Source organism: Hippoglossus stenolepis, chromosome 6, assembly GCF_022539355.2.
Source record: "Hippoglossus stenolepis isolate QCI-W04-F060 chromosome 6, HSTE1.2, whole genome shotgun sequence".
Classification (NCBI taxonomy): Eukaryota; Metazoa; Chordata; class Actinopteri; order Pleuronectiformes; family Pleuronectidae; genus Hippoglossus; species Hippoglossus stenolepis.
In genome coordinates, this window is record NC_061488.1 from 17,698,401 (window position 1) to 17,710,776 (window position 12,376).

A 12,376-nucleotide genomic window follows, 5' to 3' on the forward strand; every position below is an offset into this window, starting at 1 on the left:
TAGTTTCAATTCCATATGCAACTAGAATAGCACTCAACAGTCCCCTTATGAGACCACATTTAAATGTACTAGAACTAGATTTTTGTCTGGATCAGTCTCCTAAATATGTCTGATTATTTTTCAGTTACTCAGTTTTTCTCTGAGAAATCAATGAAAATATCGAAAAAAACCCCGATCTCAGACTGTCAAAGAATCTTGGAGCAGCAATAAAATGTAATGGTGTCTTTCCTGACCCAGATCACATCCTTCCAATAAGTTTCATGTAATGTGTCCAGTAGCTTCTGCGTATTCCTGATAACAAACAAAGTATGCAGATGAAAAGGTAACCTCCTTGGTGAAGGTAATTAGAAGGGCCCCCTGAGGGCACATACCTCCAACAAGGCTAATGACATGGTAATCTCACCATGTCAAAGCAGTGTTTCCCATTAGTTATCTAGCCGTATTCTAATTTGTCCCGTCACAGTTTCATAATGAACCTATGAAGATGTTTACACTTATACAAAAAAAAAGAGATATCTAACTATCTAACTTAGTTTTTTGCTCTGTTGCTGCATTGTATAGCTGTGCGCAGCATTATTTGCTATACATGCTTTCTATCAAGCAACAGTGCTATCAACCTTTTGTCCAGATCTGCAACAAAGTTTATTGAGTTCTTTCTTGGCCCATGTCTCATCCTTCCACCAAGTTCTAGAAATCTGTTCTGTGGGTTTTGCATAATGCTGCTGACAAACAAGCAAACCAGCCAATCAACAAATAAACAAGGGGACAGGGTTGGAGGTGATGATACTTTAAGATGATAAAATGTCTTGGTTTTCTTTGGAAATGTGCATCATATAAGCACAATAACTGATTATGTGTTTATTGGTTGCAGTATATGAAGAGACCAGCATTTCATCTGTCAAAAGTTCATCCATTGCTAATTAAATGTCTTTCTTCTGTATGGGACAAAGATTTGTTCTATCAGTAGCATCATGATATCATTTTTGACAAATTATAAAGTATATGGTATCTTATTTTGGTGGGTTGACACATTGCAACTGACAACATGACAAGTTCTGCCAGCAGTTAAGAAAACAGGCATCATCCAAAAGGAATGGTGAGAAAGATATTTTTGAATAGCTTCCCTTTATGCTTGAACTTTAGATGAGTCTTTACCTCTGAGAACATCTAGATCCTATGACTGTTTCCTGTCTTTGACCATATACTGCACCGGTTGAACTTTTCATGACCCTCTCACTTCCCTGGCTTTTGCTTTTCTGCTAACTGGATTAAACTTTGCTGCCTTTAAGTGTCCGTGCACCTCAGGTTTTGCAGCTCCCTTTTGGTTTGGGCTTTTGAGTTGAATCAAAGGTAACGAGCGAACAGATTAGAGTTGACTCCTCAAAACATGATGTGAAATACACGTCACAAAGGAGAGAATTCCATTGTTTGAAATATACACAGAGCATGGTTTAACATAAAATCTCTTTCATGCAATTGTGCTCCATAAATGATTGTCAGGCGAGACTAATTGGTTTAATAATTACTAAGCGGCAATTACAGAGTTCTCCTCTGCACTCATATCTGATTTCATGTATATCAAACACAATATCAGGAGACAGATCTCCACTGATGAGAGGGATGTGGAGATAGAGATAGAGAGGAAAAGAAAACCAGAAACAGACAGACAGAAAGACAGAGGGACAGGGAGGCCAACAGGAAAATACACGAGGGAACGCAGACATGCCATAGGGGAGAGGCAGGAGGCTGACAAAATAAATCACATCTTTGTGTCTCTCCTCTCCTGTCCCTTGTTCCCACCGTGTGCTCCAGGACAAAATAAGATTATCGACAGTCTTGTCTTTCTTCCGTCCTCCCTCGGTTTCTTCCTTTTCTATTTAAATTTAACCGGAGGCAGCACAGAACCGGGCAAGTTTACAGAAGATTAGATGTAGGTTCAACATCAACAATAATGAGCACAAAACCTTGACATATTTTGAAAAGATCGGATTGTGATCAGATCGCTGTCTCCTTGTCACATCTTCCTCTCGTTTGCAGAGGTCCACAAAAAATGTAGTAGAAGAAGAGAAGGAGATGGTTACCATCTCTGACTCTGCATTATTGTGTTTTCTTGTTTTTCATTAATGAATATCGTGAGGACTGGAAAGAGAACTGCTTTGTGTGATCTCTGCTTCGCTGCTGCTATGTCACTGGTTTTGAACATTTGCGTGCAATGATTATTGATTATTATTATATTGATGATTATTTCGGCCCATCTGGATTGACAAGGCATTTGCATTAAAAATGTGGGCACAATAACCACATCCGGACGTGGTTAGGCTGTGTCTTGGGTGCATTTACACCTGTGCTTTCATATGGTCAAATACTACAAGTTTACAATCCGATCACCAAAGATGCATTTTAACGCCTTGTGTAGATGGCGTTTCCGCGTGAGGAGCTGAAATTGTACATACCGTGGAATGATGTCATTACTTTTTTAACTCTATAGTAAAGGACAAAATATGAATTATTATTCATTGAAAAATTCGCTGTAATTTATTTTTCCTGTATTTTTTATTTTATGTTCATGCTTCCATGAAGTTGAGAGTTCAGATTACCATCTTTGATACTGATATGTCTACTGTTCATGCATTATCTCTTACATAGATACTATATTTGACCAAATTGTTAGTGTTTGGAAGTGGCTTGAAATCTTAAAACTTGTGCTGCAGGTGATAATAACTGATCTATGAAAGCATCCATAATGTAACCACGTTTTCCTTTTGTCATGAATATAACAGAGAGCAGAGAGAGAGAGACAGTTGTGCAAAGCAGATCTAATTTCTCAGTTAACATGATACACTCTGTCTGTGTGTGTAAGGATTGTCCTGGTTTTTTAATGGAGCAGTTTAAGAGAATTGTAAATATATAATATAAATTTAGATGGTTGATCAAAGGGCCTCAGCATCACTTGCTTACACGCCAGCCTGATAGAAGATGGAGCCCTAATGGTGGTGACATCACTGGCTCTTTTGTTCAGCTTGTGCTGAGGCGATGAGCAGCACATCCTCAGCCTTTCTGGCCCTCATTAATCTTATTAAGTCCATTGCGAACACAGGCTAATAGGAGATGATTAGCCTGCATCTGACCGCCTGGATGATTCACACGCACATGGCCTCTCTCTCTCTCTCTCTCTCTCTCTCTCTCTCTCTCTCTCTCTCTCTCTCTCTCTCTCTCCACACACTCACACACACACACTTATTAGGATTCAATGTGACAAGCTCTAACAGAAAAAATTCTGTCCATTTATCTCCTCCATTATAGAAAGTCAAATATACTAGTTTTAACAGTTTTACAGACTTCCTGTTTACATCATGTGACCTAGGCGGCATCATCACAGCTCTTCGGTCACACACCGACCATTATGGGATGCTGGAGTTCCTGTTTGGTGGGGTGGGTGATGACCAGAGTTACACTGAACACACACAGCAGCGCATACACACACTGATCTAAGCCACATGGCATTGAGCATTATGTCAGTTTGTGTTATCATCACTGAGGGTAGTGACATGGAGTGAACCTGCGTCTGCTCTCTCTCTCTCTCACTCTCTCCCTTTCTCTGTGTGTGTGTGTGTGTGTGTGTGTGTGTGTTGCGCTCAACTGATCTATTAGGCAGGTCAGGCATGATGGTGGTATGGTCTCGCCCTTCCCTTTAATCAATTCAAACACACACACACACACACACACAAATATACTGAAATACAGCAAGTTAGAATGAGAGGGGAAAAAAGCAAAGTATGTGTGTCAGTACATAGGCCATCTGTACAATGACACTCTTTTATTGCACCGCTATTATACACTTATATTGTGGTGTAGAAAACAGTTAAGAAATGGATGTCCTATACATATTGACCAATATCTGATATTCTTAAATAAAAAAAAAAATCTATTTATAGTTGATCTTGCAACTCTAAAAGAAATATTTAATTAAAAGTAGTGTGAGTGCCACTGTCACCTGCCAGCAGTGTATTCAATTCTGTTGGGCTGCAAGTGGTTAACCTATCAAAGCTTATCAATGGCTTAGGAGACAAACGCAATATCATCTCAGTAAAAAACAGCAATCCTGCTGTTTGCACGTTTACACTTTGACCGATCGAATACATTCAAGCCCACTGTGTGCCAAAATGTAGATGCTAGGGGTTAATTCTCTTTGTAATGATGTCCGTCCTGAAAATGAGGAGCTGGCTTCTTCTTCTAGCTAGCTGAACCATAATTGGTGGTGTGTGACTCATAGTGCTTTTCACACTATACTCGCAGGAGATCATATTACCTCGACCCATAGTGCAGGAACAGGTGTTAGGGATACAAAGTGGGATTTAGAAGATTAGCATTCTTCTTTTTACGTGTCAGTGTTCCATCAAATGAGTATGAAGCTGTTATTTTAATGTCAAATAGTTGCATGGTGTTGCTCTTGAATTTGAGGGGTGATTCGTTCGTGGTCACTGCTGCTGCTGACAAAGCGCAGTCAACAGAAAACAAAGAGATCTCTGCAATTGGAGTCCACTGTCTGTTCAAAAATACATGTAACAGGCATTTTATGGAAGTGATCACATGATCTCCGCATGGGAGTTAATACATCACTACCTGTCTCTGTGTTCTGCACCCGGCTGCTCCACCCCTCACTTGAATAACACGGAGGATTTGATGCTGTTGTGAATGCGTCACTACAGAGAACCCCCCCGCTGTGTTGTGCATGTGTGAAAGGCAAACTGCGGGTAAAGTCCGACGCCAATTCTCCAGAATTGACCCCAAAATCATGTCTGAAAACGGCTTAAGAAACCTACAGTTAAACATCATTTTGTTCGTCTGTGTGTCTGTCATAATAGGTTTTAAGTACTTTAGCAGGTGTCTGTCTGTCTGTCAGTCTGTGGACAGACGACGATGTCACTGTGATAGTATAACAGCCGTGCAAGATACACTAACAAAACTCTACCAGAATGAAATCAAAAATGATGGCAGAGATCAAAGATTTGTGTCGTCTGATCCATGAGTCGTGAGCACTGAGTCTAAGTCCTTCATGTGTAGTGGGGACAGCGCCTAAAAACTTAACTTGTTAATATAACTGCAAAGATTCACACAACATAATGTGGCACTTGCAGAGTACAGCCAACTCACCACTGCTGCTACCAGTTTCACTTATTGGGGAACACGCCACTGAATTCTAACCATAACAGTGTGAAGACAGAGTGTACAATACAGTAACCACACAGACAACTACAATGTAATGCCATCTCATTCACTGACCCTGCCACAAATACTGCCTTTGTGAAGCCTCTTTCAGGAATGCAGTTTGTTGTGTAGTAATGGAGTATTGATCAATTTTTAGGTGGATTTTTGCAAAATGTGAATTAAGCCTGTGGATTAATATGGTGTTTTTAGCACAATTCTCTGTCTATATTTTAAAGCTAGATGAATATATTTATTTCTGAGTTCACCGAGGGTTCACAAATAGATTATCTGAGAGCTGATGGATGCTGATTGTCTTTCCTTGTTTGTCTCTCCTTCGTGTGCACCTCTGTCATTTCATTTTTCTCTGTCCTTTTTCACTCATCTTCTCTTCTTCTCTCTCGTTGGCAGTTTCATTATTTGTCCCTCATCCTTCCTCCCTTCTGATTCGTCACTCTTTATTTTTCTCTCTCCTGCTGTGATGTGACTCTTAATCCTTTACGTCATCTACTGTTTGTCTGCAGTTTTTTCCGAGCCAAGGTCAAAACCTCCAAAATAATTAGAAATTGGGCATCATCATGCCGGTTTCTCTCCATCACAAATGACCCACTAAAATTGTTACATTTTGACAAAACCCGTCTGATCAGGTTTAATACTGGAACTGGGAATGTTGTGGCAAACATTCAGCTGAAATCAAACAGTATTTTTTCATTGTAATAACCCTTTAAATGTTCTAAATATAATAATAACGTAGTAATTTAATGAAATTATATAATTCAATCTACTGCAGATTATAGCTTCTATGGGTCTGATAAATTTACAACAATTAATTAAGTCAGCAACTTTACTGACTACATTACATCAGAACATTTTGACTCCTCTTCATGACAGGGACACTGGAAGTCCGTCCGAGTTGGGCCTGCAGAAAGTCATATTAAATACAATGCATGCAGCTCAGCATTCATGATTTTTGAATATGAATGGCCACCAGCATTTTACATCAGCTTTTGAACATTTTACACAACAGACAGAAAACTACTACTACACAAACTTGCTTTAAACCAAAGCAGCAGAGGACCATGTTCAGCTGTGGACAGTTCACACATGCAATGCAGGTTTATTCCTCATCAGAAGTCACACCTAACTTTTGTCTAACCGTTGATTTGTTTTTTCAATTCTCACTCATTCACGGATGGACTTTAACAGCAGCAGTCCACAGAACTTCTGTGAGTGTAAACCTTGGTCATATCAATCACTCAGATAATTAAATTACCTTGTGGATTTTGTTGTGTTTTTGTTCAATGTAAAATAATTTCGAATCCTTCATTATATACGCACATTTACTACTCAGCAGTCATCACCTTCTTTGCCTTTGTTGGCGCATTACTACTTTGAGCGTCGGTGCCCCAAACTCTCAATCAATTTTTTTGTTTGAAACCAATGACCAGAATTCTTGTGGCATCACCCTTGTGCTTGCGTGCATTAATCCTTGTGTGTGTCCGTGGCACGCACAAAATGGGGAACACTTGTAAAAGCTCTGTAGCACTTCAAGTGGTGAAAACCTCAATGTACTTTCAACATGACTCACCTCCTCTTTAAAATCAGCTTTACTATTATTATTCTTTTATGAATTGCGATTCAGCATTACTTATTCTCATTTTAAGAGTTGAAAAATATATTTGCTCGATAGTCTAGGAGAAATTTGTTAGTGTTTCTGGATGGCTCTCATGATACATGGTTGAACAAAATGAACATGTTAGTCCAAGGCTCAACAGTCTCCTTAAGTTAAAACAAGGCCACAAGAAATTTCTCAGCCCCTATGAATACACATTGAAATCCACTAGATACAGATTTTTTATTTGAATCAGTATGAATTTGCACACACTTATTGATACTAACCCCCTAAACATGAGTAAAATCCAGAAACCAGTCCCGGTCTAACATTCAATGGTTTCTTTCCTCACCCATCCTGCATCCCTTCAATCCATTTAGTAGTTTTTGCATAATGCTGCTAACTGTTGCTGCATTCACACAGCTACATTTCCATTTGCTATGGACACACCTGGTGTCCACACTACTCCAGAGAGCTGCTAAAACTGAGAATACACTTGTGTGTATTAGTTTTAAAACTCCAGTGCTGCATTTTATTGTGGATGGGCAGAAACAGAGATGTTTGGAAACCTATGATGACATAGACACTCACAACCGCTTGCTGATTGGATCCGTTCGATCATGATTTGTCACGTTCCTATCACATGACCCCCTTCTGGAGGAAACAACCGGCACTAGCCTCAGCACTGGCTACCAGTATAGAACTCAACATGGATAATCAATTCCAAGCGTTACTGACCCTTTTGTCTTTGCTAAGAGCTGTTGTGCAGTTAAATTCCCCATTTTACAATGATGCAGTTGCTCACGTGTGTAGGAGAAAAGCTTTTATTCGAGCAATCTGCGACAATTCCTGGACACGAATGTCTTATGTTCACACCGGCCGGTACATGACAAATGTGCGTGAGTGATCACTTGAAATGTGTTTTAAGGGATGTTACTATGGTCGGGGATTACAACTGATACAGAGCCAAAACACTTGGTTTTGACAGAGATCATTCTAGTTTGAAAATTCAATGGACAACGTAGTAGTATGGATGTTGCCTGTCAAAAAAACAAACAAACGTTGATGAAAATATAACTCGGACAACAAGTGTAGTAAAGTTTCATAAATTAACATTGCAGATAATAAGCCAAGTAATTATGGTGCAGGCTAATAGAGCAGTAAATTATTTTTTATGTTGCAGAGTTGTTCATCTTTTAATATTAGTTTTTTTTTAACCTTAACCTTATCTCCTCTTGTTTGAAAACCTGCTCCACAGTAAATGCCCTGTGATTGCAAAAACATCATCTGGGACATTTTGTCCGTCCTCTGCACACACTCTATGAGCACTCTTGGCTTCAGCTCCAGCGAAACAAATTTTCTTGTCAGGCTCCCAGAATAAGGGATTTGGGAGCTTACAGGATGCACTGCTCCTCCTTAAATCAATTAAGCTGCTTCGCTTTCTCTCTGCTGTGGGCCCCTGCTGTGCTGTGCTCTGTGTTTGGGTGACCAACATCTCAAAGCCATGGAGGGTAAGTTAAAAGGGGAAAGCAGAGCCCTTCCTCATCCAGTGGCGCTTACGTACTGGACACAGATGTTGTTTTCTGGTCGGGACTTTACTGAGCTCACGACATATGTTTACTGAAGGCAGAGAATCCAGTTACTTAATTAGTGGTGGATGTCATTAGCAGTTAACAAGCCAATTAAGCTTTTCTTCTCCAGAGATATTGAGATAATAGTATATGGAATTTTATTATTTGTATTTTATTTAATACTACTTACTCAGTGTTAATGTATAAAATACTGCTTACACTAACTTGCAGTCTTGCAGGTTTAAATGGTGTTTGCTGTCTAAATTATATTATTTTGAAAATGTTGCAGTTAAAGAACTGAGCCTTCACTGTAGAGCATAATACCAACCTGTATGCTGTACCCGAGGCAGTTGTCTTGAGTATCCCAACTTCAAGTCTCATTCTCTGCCCACACACAAAACAAGGCTGATTGCCATGGCAACGTTATGCCCATCACAGCCGCACAACAAGCACAGAAGGAGAGGACCACAATGCGCTGGTGTAAAGTTCTTCACTGAACACGGACACAGGAAAAGAGAACAGCTGGAACCAATAAACATTAAACTGTGTTATTTATCCTTTTGGGAAGGAGCCTACATGAAGTAAACCAAAAAAATAAACCAAGCAACACAACTGTGCAGCTCTTCAGTAGAGACGAAGGTTGGCGGGTTCAGGTGCCACTTGTTTTCTCGCTCTGCACTCGACGCCACTCTAGTTCTCTTGTGCAGAAACAGCTTCAGGATGGAGCCACGTGTTACTCTCACACACCACTTACTGTCCAGGAACCCCCCCGCCCGGGATGTGAAAAATAAGACGGATTTAATTTTATGTAACATCATGCCATGTTTTTTATGGCTACCATGAGGTAGTAATAGGGCAGAGGGCAAAGACTGTTACTTTTCTGCCGATAATATTAAATCCACTTCTATGCAGAGCGGGGGGAGAGATTGGGGGTTATGTGAGCTCTCCTCATTTGATTTAGTTTTTTAGTATGGATGTATATCCAAAATTACTTTTGGCCGGGTTATTTTGCTGCGGTAAGATTGAAACTGTCCTGAGAATCTATTTTTAATAAAGGTTTTTTTTTTCGAAAATGTAAAGTGAAGTAATAATAGTTAAGAATTGCTCAGCTGTTCCTCTTAAGTTTGTTTAGTCTTAGATATTTAATATACGATATTTGAAATATGGTGTATATACACTCTAAAACATACACAGCTCAACAGGCCCAACAGTCCCCTTAAATTCAATCAAGCTGCACCAAATTTCACACGATCATAAATCATAAATAAGACCCCTAAATGTGCCAGATTTTTTAATACACCTACATTGGTAATGCCCTGCATTGTTAAAACCTAGGATCCGCTCTTTTGTCCATATCTGCCCCAGATATTGAATGGATTCTTTCTTGGTCCATGTCACATCCTTCCACAAACGGGGGCGATAACAGAACCTCCTTGGTGGTGGTACCTTTATTACCAGTATTACTACTAAATAATTCATACGGGCAAACACACTGTCTCAGAGTAATGAAGGCTGTGTTGAACCTCTAAATTAATACATTGAGTTTACATTCTTTAATTTCTTAATTTTTGAACACCTGGCAGTTGCATCAGGTGTTTGTGTAATTGCTTAAACTTCCATTTGCACTGTGTCTGTTGTGTGTATACTGTTTGTTTACACGTGTATTTGTGTGTTTACTCGGTGTGTAAGATCATGTGACCCCCTCCATTCATTCCCTCCATTGTCCTGCAGTAATCTCTCTTCTTCAGGCACAGCCTCACTCCCGCCACACAACCTGAAAAGAGTTGACACAGACAGCTCCACACACATCTGAGCACACACACTTTGTCATCTGTTCCCTGAGCAGAAGAGCGGACATTTCAGACCAATGTAAACAACAGGGGGATGGAACAAGAATGTTAAATTGCTCGGAGGCAGGTGTGTGTTCATGTTTATGTGTGCTTCATTGGCTCTTATCAGTGCCAAACAGCTCTGAGTCATGGCGCCTCTTGACCTGAACAAGTCATCACCCAGCTACTGTAATGGCACACCACTCAGTTTACACCAGCTAACAATTAGGAGCACAAAGACCACCACCATTGTAGCAAAATCAATATTTACACGAGTTTGATGAGTGCAAGCATCTGGGCAGTTCTGCCGCATGAAATGAACACAGCAGTGATTCTCCAAGTTGTGGTCAAGCTGAAACCATTCTGATTACTTTCATCTGTGTTCGTTTGTGTATTTGTTTGTTAGTTAGCCGCATTTCACAACAACTACTTGATGGATTTCCATTAAGTCTTGATGGAAGGATGTGGTATTGGTCAGAGAAGATCCCATTAGATTTTGGTGCGCGGATCTGGATCAGGGGGTAGATCAAGACATTTTCTTTCCCTTTCTCTCCTAATTGTGAGATAGGGCATTTCTCAACATTTTCTCCTTGATTTCTCAGGGAATTATTCATGGCTCTTGATGAAAAAAACAAGTCACATTCAGGGAACTGATGCTCTGAGTGTGTGCAACTTATTGTGGTTTGATTGACTTAAGGGAATTGTTGGGTATGTGCTGTGCTGAGTGATATTTGTTAATGTTCGATTGAGGCAACACAGTTCAGGCTAAAACAACATTACCGACACCAATAGACAAATTGTAGCTAGAACAATGTTTTTTATAAACTCAGTTTGTCCTTGTGATGGATTACAAAACTCAACACAATGTGATTATTGATTTCTTAACAGATATTAGTTTTCTTATAAAAACACTCTCTTTCTTGTAATTTCTATAAGAAATGGGGTTTCCACATAAAGTATTACAATAGTCTTAAAATTACACTCATTTAAAAATCAAGAATCTATGAACATTTTTATATGAATATTTTTTGTCATTTTAAGTTTTGAAAAGAATGGCTCGACAAAAGATCTTCCTGCGTCACTGAAAAGTAAATTGTCTGTGAACATTGCGTTTGCATTGGAGGTTTCAGGTTTACAGACCATGATGTGTGAGCTGCACATTAGACAAATGGTCCTGCAAACTTTCTCATGTCAATATCTGCTACGAGTGGAGACAAACTCTCCCCTTCCAGCAGATAAATGTGAAAACAGGGTTCTAGTGCAGATACGTCAATCTGCTCAGCCAAGGCCAAACATCCAAGTGAAGTAACAATAAGCAAAATCCTCCTTTGAATAGCAGGGGGACTTAAATGAAAGCCAGTGGCTGCCTGAAAGGAAAATAGATCGCAAAATATAAAGTAGACGGCTGCGCTGAAAAATAGTTGGCATTAATAAGAAAAAATATTGTAACATTGGTTCTAACTTTGATGTTATTAAATCAGAAATCAGTGCTCTTACAGTGGCTGTATCTAGTTTACCATTTCTAGGAGCGTCAATAATCCCTGTGTCAAGCTGTCTTGCTTCTTTTCAGAAATGTGGTTAGTGAGTGTGTGTGTGTGTATTTCTGTGGGTCTCTCTGCCCGGGTGTGTGGGTGTGACGTCTGAGTGTGCGTGTTACTGTTGTCTTCAGCGACTTCCTGTGAGCACGAATGTGTTTGTGTGAATCTTTGTGCGTGCTCTCCAAGTTCGCTTTGTCTGTTTAAGTCCTTTAAACCATCAAGAGATGTGCTTAACCTAATGTGCCCTAAAACCTGCCGGCCCACTTACCTTTTGCAATGAGGTAGTCGTAGAGAGAGAGAGAGAGAGAGAGAGAGAGAGAGAGAGAGAGAGAGAGAGAGAGAGAGAGAGAGAGAGAGAGAGAGAGTTTGTGTGTGGGAGAGACAGAAAGAAGTGAGATATGTAGGAGAGTGATTGGTGCTCTTGTGCGAGAGAAAGAAAGTGGAGCTGAGAAAGTGAAACAATGTGTTATCACAATAAATAGATGTGTCTGAGGAAACGTCCAAATTCAAGGAATTGCTTCCATCATCAGACACATTGTTACCATGGAAACACACTGATGATGCAACAGGACATACAGTATGGCTGAACAGGTTTGGCCCTGAAAGTATTTTCTTTTATAC

At 39.8% G+C, this 12,376-nt stretch overlaps 1 protein-coding gene across 9 annotated transcripts in view; it reads left to right on the top strand.

Moving 5' to 3' along the window:
- The window catches only part of cacna1db (calcium channel, voltage-dependent, L type, alpha 1D subunit, b), a 75,569-nt gene that overhangs the window by 15,019 nt on the left and 48,174 nt on the right, over window positions 1–12,376 (top strand). The gene's annotated exons all lie outside the window — the stretch shown is intronic.